This window comes from Cryptomeria japonica, chromosome 4 (assembly GCF_030272615.1).
Source record: "Cryptomeria japonica chromosome 4, Sugi_1.0, whole genome shotgun sequence".
NCBI classification, from domain to species: Eukaryota; Viridiplantae; Streptophyta; class Pinopsida; order Cupressales; family Cupressaceae; genus Cryptomeria; species Cryptomeria japonica.
In genome coordinates, this window is record NC_081408.1 from 137,385,255 (window position 1) to 137,394,247 (window position 8,993).

The window sequence follows — 8,993 nt, forward strand, 5'->3', positions numbered from 1 at the left end:
ATAAACAAATTCTTCATAATCTTCTGGTTCTTTGGAATTTCCTTCATCATTTCTTTCTACAAATTCATCAATTTTCACATTTGCACTTTCTACTATTTTGTTAGATGATTTGATCAGACATTTAAATGCTTTACTTCTAGAAGAATAACCTAGAAATGTTCCTTCCTCACTTTTCTGATCAAACTTTCCATTTCTGTCATCTTTGTGAACATAGCATCTACTTCCAAAGATTTTAAAATAACTTACATTAGGTTTCTTGTCATACCAAATCTCATATGGTGTCTTCATAGTTCCTTTCTTCAGTTGAACTCGGTTCAGGGTGTAAACTGCAGTGCTTATTGCTTCTCTCCAAAATGTTTGAGGTACCCTTTTTTCTATCATCAGGGTTATGGCACAATCTGCAATTGATCTATTTCTTCTCTCGGCTATCCCATTTTACCGAGGTGTTCTCAATGCAGACACTTGTCTTTTTATACCATGATCATTGCAGTATAAGTTAAATTCATCAGAAGTGAACTCTCCTCGTCTATTAGATCTAAGACATTTCAGTTGTCTTCCTGTTTCATTTTCAACTCTTGCCTTGTACCATTTGAACATTTGAAAAGCTTTTGATTTTTCTTTTAAAAATATAACTGACATCATCCTTGAGTAATCATCCACAAGTAATATGAAATATTTATCACCATAATAACTTTGAACTTTCATGGGACCACAAAGATCAGTGTGTACTAGATCTAAAATTCCTTTAGAAGTGTAGGACTTACTTGTAAAGCTTGATCTTGTCATCTTACCCATCTGGCATCCTCGGCACATAGCATTCTTAGGTTTTTCCAGACTCGGTAAACCTCTTACTCGGTGCTTCTTGCTTATTTTGATCAGATTATCAAAATTTACATGACAAAACCTTTTATGCCATAACCAGGTATCATCTATCTTTGCATAAAGACACTTGTTCCGAGTTGAGTCAAGATGAAATGTATTACCTTTTGTTTGTGTCCCGATAGCAGCTAACTTTCCATGCTTGTCATGAACTTTGACAATTCCTTTCTGAAATTCTATTCGGTATCCTGTATTGTTTAGCTGTGCTACACTCAACAAATTGTATTTCAAACCTTCAACCCAGTATACATCATCACATTTAGCATTGTCAAGAAGTGTTATAGATCCTTTACCTTTCACCGGACATGGTGCATCATTACCAAATCTTACATAGCCTCCATCATAGTCTTCTAAATTAACAAACTTGTGTTTATCACCTGTCATGTGATGTGAGCATCCACTGTCTATGATCCAAGAATCATTATTATTTATGTGAGATATTAGGGCTTTTTCTTCATACCTTTCTTCATCAGATCCATCTTTAATAGCCACATAAACAATTTCCTCATTATCAATTTCATCAGATTTATCATCGTTGGATTCCTCATCAGCTACTAGCCATGTCTTTCTATCTCTCCTTCTGAAGTCTTGGTGTCCTCTGTATTGGTTGTCTTTTTGCCTGTCTTCTCGGTATTCTCTCTTTTCACTAGATTCTTTGTCAGGACAGTTAGAAGTCATATGTCCTATTTTATCACAATTGAAACATTTTAAAGGTAGCTTTCCTTTATACTTACCTTTTCCTCTTGGTAACCTTCTAGCTAATAATGCTTCAAACTCTTCTTGCTTCTTGATTTCCTCATACAGTTTGTGCACTTCTTCCATGTTTTTGTGAAATCTTTCACTTGCTCCACTATGATTCCCTTCAGAGTACTTACTCATTCTATCATTGTAATCATTAGATTCACCAATGTGAAAAGAACTGAATGTAGATTCTCCTTTATTTACCGAAGACCCACTGTTATCAAAATTACTTAACTCAAATGCATGTAGCTTACCAATAGTAGCATCCAAAGAAACTGGCATGTTAGGTAGAGACCTCAATTCATTGATTGCAGACACTCGAATGGCATAAGCAGGTAGACATGTTCTCAACAACTTACTTGTTACATTCTTTTCTTCAATAGTTCCTCCCGCTCCTTTAATTTGATTGACAGTCTCCTTTAACCTTGTACTGTATTGGGTTATGTTCTCACCTTCATTCGTTCTCATGGATTCAAGTTGTCCTCTTAGACTATCTACTTTTTCTTTTTGAACATGTTCATCACTACCATACACAGATATGAGCTTAGTCCACATTGCTTTTTCATCATTACAGCCTTCTAGATCATTAAACTCTGAGTTGGTCAATGCTGATGTTATTTCAATCATAGCTTGAATATGTTTTTGCTTTGCCTTTATCTCTTCCAAGGTCATCAAGTTGGTTCTTGGTGGTATGTAATCATTCTCCAAGTAATATGTTGCATATTCTCCAATTCCTCATAAATGCAGCTTCATCCTTTTCTGCCATGTGGAGAAACTTGACTTGTTCAGCTTTGGTGCATCCCTTTTATACATCTTTGGATCTTTGCCTCAAGTCCCTTTAAACTTTTCTTCCGGAGTCCAAAGCTCTGATACCAATTGTTAAGTTTTGATACTAAATGTAAAGTACTGATGCCAATAGCTAACAAGATGAGAGGGGGGGGGGGGGTGAATCATACAAACTTAATCTTCCATAAAATCAACAGATTCAACCTCAGTAACTTATACTTCAACAATATATCCAAACAATTGCTAAACATGTAAACTCATAAACACATAATCATCATAACACATATAACACCAGATTTAACATGGAAACCCAAATAGGGAAAAACCATTGTGGGATTTCAGACCCACTAAGAAATATACTCTTCTAGAGTATGCTCAGTTAAAAGAAAATCCTGTTAAGGATTACAAACACATTGTAGATGTGACCCGGTTAAGGGATTTCCCTCATATCTGTTAGGATCTTCACTTTGTTAGAAGTGACCTTGTCAAAGGATTTCAAACACTCATTTAGAATGTTACCTTGCTAGAGGATTTACAAATAAGACTGTTAAGTCCACTCGATTAAAATATTTTCTGTCACTTACAAAATAACAGTAATAAATATATCTGCAACTTCACATCTAAAATGCTAAAGCAGATTCTATTTTGCTCAAAACAATCTTGTCATAAGACTTATCTTGTCCCTCTACTGGGCTCCTTACTCTATTATTCAAACAGGTCTTCAAGCTTCTGTGCTCAGTAATCACTATGTAGCATCACTATGCTTACACTTGCCTGCATACATTGTTTATCAACAATTCCTTATTTATAAACAATTTGCTAACAGCCGAATCTTCTTGATCACATTTCCCATGATCAATCTTAGCCATCAGATCTTCAATCTTGACTGGGTTCAATGCATCCTTCAATCTGAAAAATGTTTTACCTCGCCTAGGGACTTGCAGTCCTTTCTTGAAACTTGCACAAGGTTATTGAGGTTCAATCTACATTGTGGATCTTTTTGCCGATCTTCCATTGTCATTGATCCTTAACAAACTTCATGCATGACGTACCAATCATTTATACATCTCCAGCTAATCATTGTCCTTCATTTAATAATGCTTTTATCCATCCAATATGCTCTGTCATAACTCGGTTGCAACTCAATAAATACTAAACTTTACTTGGTAGACATTCCGCCTTCATTAACCGATAACGATAACCTTAGGGTTTACTGACTAGGTTCTTTGCTCGGTAACATAGTATAGTATCAACCTTACAATTAATGACATATGTAGGATATCAAAACAATCTAAACATCATGATCTCATCATTGTCTAACTCGGTAATAGTTGCCCATTGAATATCTTATTTCTCCCCTTTCTTAGCACATTCTTTTTGTGTCACTTACTGACATCTTAATTCTCTTCAAATAAATCTTCTCAAGGTATGGCAACATCATACTGAATCAAAAAATCAATTTCTTGACATCAATGACAAAATAATGTTATAAAGATAGTTATCATCCTTTTTCAGTTATATCAGTAATCTCCAACAACCTTCTCAATATCCTTAATGAATATCAACAATCTCTCTTTCTACTGAAAATGCCAACAATACCATTTGGTGTTATGTGGTCCTAATAGGTCCTAAGGGGTGCACATGTGTCGCAAGGGGCATTAAGTGGTCCTAAGGGGTCACGTATGTGTTAGAACACATGCGTGACCCCTTAGGACCACATATGACCCCTTGCAACAACATTTGGTCTTATGTGGTCCTAATAGGTCCTAAGGGGTGCACATGTGTCGCAAGGGGCCTTTAGTGGTCCTAAGGGGTCACACATGTGGTCTAACACATCCGTGACCCCTTAGGACCACATATGACCCCTTGCGTTACCATTTGGTCTAATGTGGTCCTAATAGGTCCTAAGGGGTGCACATGTGTCGCAAAGGGCCTTAAGTGGTCCTAAGGGGTCATGCATGTGTTAGAAGACATGCATGACCCCTTAGGACCACATATGACACCCTTCGACACAATTTCATCTTTTGTGGTCCTAATAGATCCTAAGGGGTGCATATGTGTCGCAACGGGCCTTAAGTGGTCCTAAGGGGTCACACATGTGTTCTAACACATGTGTGACCCCTTAGGACCACATATGACCCCTTGTGACACCATTTGGTCTTATGCGGTCATAATAGGTCCTAAGGGGTGCACATGTGTAGCAAGGGGCCTTTAGTGGTCGTAATGGGTCGTATAAAATAATTATATATTCCTTAGGATGTATACATACACATACATACATACATACACCTTAGGACATGCTATGAGGGGTCACACCCGAGTGTGACCCCTCAGGACCACACACAACCCCTCATAGCATGTCCTGAGGTGTATGTATGTCCTACGGCATATATAATTATTTTATGTCTATTTATGTATGTATACACGTTTGTATTTATGTATGTGTATGTACATGTATGGGCGTATGTAGACATAGGTATGCACGTGTATGCAGTTTTATGTATGTGTATGTCCTAAGGTTTACATATAATTATTTTATATCTATGTATGTATGTAGGTAGGTAGGTATGTATGTTTGTATGTAGGTTTGTATGTATGTGTATGTTTGTGTATGTATTTACATATGTATGTGTGTATTTATTTTCTAATATTCTAAACTAATATGATAGAATATATACAAAAATAATTATTATTTTTTAAAAACTTAAAAAAAACTAATATTCTATTAAAACTATTTAAGAAAAAACAATATAAATTAATATGTTAAAATAAATACATTGAAAAAAAAAAGGTACTTACCACTGAAACCCTTCCGGCCGGATCTTTGAGACTTTTTGCGCCCTCCTTCTTAACTCCGAGATGCTCAATGCAAAATGACCAGCTTGGGCGGATTTCGGCACTTATATAGGGCAAGGGGCTTTCCGGTCGGAAAGCCCTTGCAACGAGAGTGCAACGTGGTTGCCGAATGGGGCCAAATCGGTCCAGTCGGAACGCTTCCTCTCAGAATAGGCATTGTTAGCCTAAAGTGTGACACAGATCTGTACGATCACCCTACAACAACAAATCACTTCTATGAGTCAATCCAAGTTTAGTGTGCCCATATTTGATGTTGCGAGCCCACTTTATCTTGATATTGTTAGATTTTTCCCTCCTAAACATGTCAAAGTTCCTCAATTGGAACTCTATAATGGAAAAGGTGATCCTTTAGCCCATGTTAAAATATTTCAAACTTTATGTACTGACTTTTCTTATGATCAAAGATTGCTTGCCAGATTGTTTACTGGAACATTAAGAGATAAGGCTTTAAAATGCTATTTCTCTTTGCCTTCTTATTCTATTACATCTTTTCAACAATTAGCAAATTCTTTTATTCAATAATTTCAAAACAACATAGGTCCTAAGATCACTTTGATTGATTTAATGCATTGTAAACAAGGTTTTAAAGAAAAAGTGTCTAATTTCATTGCTAGATATAAGCATTTGTGTTCTCAAATTTCTTTTCTAGTGCCTGATAATGATATTCAAAGAATTTTTATTTTTAATTTGCAAAAATAAATTAGGGACAAACTTCTCCTTTCTGCAGTTGTGCACAACACTTCACAATTATCAATTGACATTGAGTCAACTAGAGCAATCTACTCCTATGGCTCCGAGTGAGAGTTCTCAACAATCATTTGCGAAGTTCAAACCGAATAAAGCCTTCATCAAATTCATTGACACCATCAACAACAACGATGTGAATGCTACAACATGTGTGCCTCCTATTTCTAATTTTTTCAAAAGAGAAATACAATTTACTCATTTGAATGAATCTTTACATAGCATCATGTCTTAGTTGTTACAAAGAAATGTTATCAGACTTCCTCCAATAAAACCAGTTGACCCTTCTAAGACATTCTCACCTTTGATAATAATTCTTTTTGTCAATTTCATCATCAACCTGGTCATGATACTGAGAAATGTTTCACATTAAAAAGTAAGATTTAAGACCTAACTGATAATAATACTATAGTTGTGGCAGGTGTGAATGATGAGGGAAACAAATTAGTAGCTCCTCCTAATCAAAATCTTAAGATTGTTACTGATCCTTTACCCTCACATACCTCTAACGTGATTGGGATTGAATATACCTCTTTCTCTCCTTTTGATTTCACTACCACGACTCAAAATTTTGTGAATATGGTATAGAAACAAGAAACATCTAAGGATCCATGTATCACATTTGACACTAGCGAGACAATTAGAGCACTTGATGGCCCTTTATACATAGTTGTGAAGATTCAAGACAAACCATGTCATGGTGTGCTTATTGATCTGTCTTGCATGGTTAACATCATCACTGAAGAATATCATTATACTTTACATTTGCATTAACCAATCTATGGTGATACTAATGTGGTCGTTAAGTTATTTGATGGATTTTCTCATCTTGCCATTGGTTCTATCACACTCCCTACTGAGGATCACACTAAATCTATGGATGTCAAGTTTGTTATCATTCCTTCATTTGAACAATTTTGTGTGATGTTAGGCTATCCTTGACTATATTCCATGAAGGCTATTGCTTCTCCAATTCCATAAGTATTTTAAATTTTCCCACAATGGAGAAATCATAACTGTTAACCATAGCTTATTTCGACCAACCGAAAGAAGCCCAGGTGTTCCTATTGATTACTTTTGGCCTCAACAATTTCAATCACTTCTATAAAGAAGCAATGTTCTCTTTCAATCTTATAAAAAATGGAAGAAAGATATGATCTTACCCTTAAGCCAACCTCACACTCCAAAACTTGATATTCCCATTATTCTTGAAGATGAAGTTCTTCCCTTGACAAATAGAACTAATCTTCCTCCTAAGGAATATTCCCAACCTATTACTATGGATGAAACTATGACTTCTCTTAAGAAGAACAATAATTTTCCTACTAAGGTTAGACTTATACCTCCTCCTCATGATGGACCTTGTCTTCTTCCTACACCAAATATTCCTCCTTTATATGGTGCAGTTCCACCTCCTTGCTCTTATAGAGAGAAGAAACTTGCCTCTCCTCTTGTCCAACCTAAAATACCTCAACCTAAACCACCAACTACCAAATATGAGAATATCCCTCCTTCGATAAATATTTCTCCTTCTTCTCAGAATTTCACTAAGATTCGACAAAATCGTTGTGTGAGAGAATACCGATGAAAGCATCGTGCTCGAGCTCATGAAGTTGTTACTCAAAATATTCAATCTACCAAAAATCCAACAATGGACATCATTAACTTTTCTCCTAAGAAAGATGTTTAACCTAAATCTCCAAATCATAAGTTGCAAAAAACATATGATGGTTTTACTTCTATTCATGTTCGAGCTCCTCTTTCTATAAATCTTGATGAAGAAATAGGCAAAAATGTTATTCATGATGGCAATAAAACTCCTAATGCTTCTGATAGTGAATATGAATATGTTGATGTTGACAAACATTTATCTACAGAATTTTTGAAAGCCTTAATCCTAGCTCCTAGAAACAAACAAAGTGACTTAGCACATGAGAATAGTCCTTGTTTGGATCTTGTGATAGCTCCATCTGTTGTGCTTGACGTTGGTCCTATGGCATGTTTCCCGTCTTTCCAAAATAGTGATTAGATAGATCGAGAGGTGGATTTCATGCTAGATTAGATACATTAGCATCGTACATCCTCTACCTCTCTCTCTTTTCTTGCTCTTTTGTGACTATTCTTCTATGTGTATCCCTTTTCTTCTATTTTCCCTAGTGATGTCTACTTGAGGACAATGCAATGCATTGAGATCTCTTTTGGTCTCTTTCATGTTGACTCAAAAGACACCTATGTTCCCTTTCTTCTAAGGTAGTTTCCTTTCTTTGGGGAATGACGACTATTCTATGCATATATATACATGAGTTATCATACAACATACTGACCCCGAGTAAAGTGAGACAACCTCTTGCTCTGTGTTTTGTGTTCATTATCCTTGGGTTTATTCCTCGATTGGGGGTTAAATCCTTGCAATAACGTGCTCTTTGTCTCTCTCTTGGGTGTATCCTACCTTAAAGAAATTGCTCCCGATAAGGTGTGTGAGATTGCTTTAACATGGGGGCATACACTCCGCTCATATTTTCCTTCATTAATAGTCAAAGTTACTTAGTGAACTTGGCTTTGTTGCTTTGTAATTTTTGGTATCCTTTCTTTTCATGACTCATAGTGAGGGGAACCTTGCTACTTGCAGTCATGGTTCTCTCCTTCTTGATCTTCCCTTTTACTTTGTCAATCGAAGTTGTTAAATCCTTAGTCCACTGGGGGCTTGGTGTATCTTGCCTCCTTGATGTGGTGAAAGTCTTTCAATCTTGTTTCTTTGTACTTTATTGGTAGTATTGGCGTAAACTTATACTCCCGCTAAAGTGGGGGTTAAATGTAGCATAATAAAATTGTGACCTTGCAATTTTTGACCGCATTTGGGTCTTCACATTGGTGGATGAATCCCTAAGCCTGATTGGAGACCCGAAACATGCTCATACCACTTGAAACTTGCATTTTCTTGCACCCCGCACTACTTTCTCTCACTTCCTATCCTAAATCAGGGTAGG